The following is a 278-nucleotide window of genomic DNA, read 5'->3' as shown; positions in this document are numbered from 1 at the left end:
CCATTTATTTCTATAAGATGTATTCTTTTCAGCAATATGAACAGGATGACCAGGATTAGAATATGAATCATATAAGTAATTGGGATCATACCTGTTCTTACCTTTCCAGTTGTCATGATAACTGTTATCTCCATGCCACCTGTTGAACCGTTTATTAGTAACAAACTTGTTGGTTCTGCATGTTGAGCACAAAATCCTCCTCTTACTAAGATTAATCAAATCATTAGTAGACTTCACAATGCAAGGAAGATTGTTAGTACCAACAGGTGTATGAGATA

The sequence above is a fragment of the Cynara cardunculus genome, unplaced genomic scaffold, assembly GCF_001531365.2.
Source record: "Cynara cardunculus var. scolymus isolate 2C unplaced genomic scaffold, CcrdV1 Un_Scaffold_5825, whole genome shotgun sequence".
NCBI classification, from domain to species: Eukaryota; Viridiplantae; Streptophyta; class Magnoliopsida; order Asterales; family Asteraceae; genus Cynara; species Cynara cardunculus.
Note: the sequence above shows the minus strand (reverse complement) of the source record.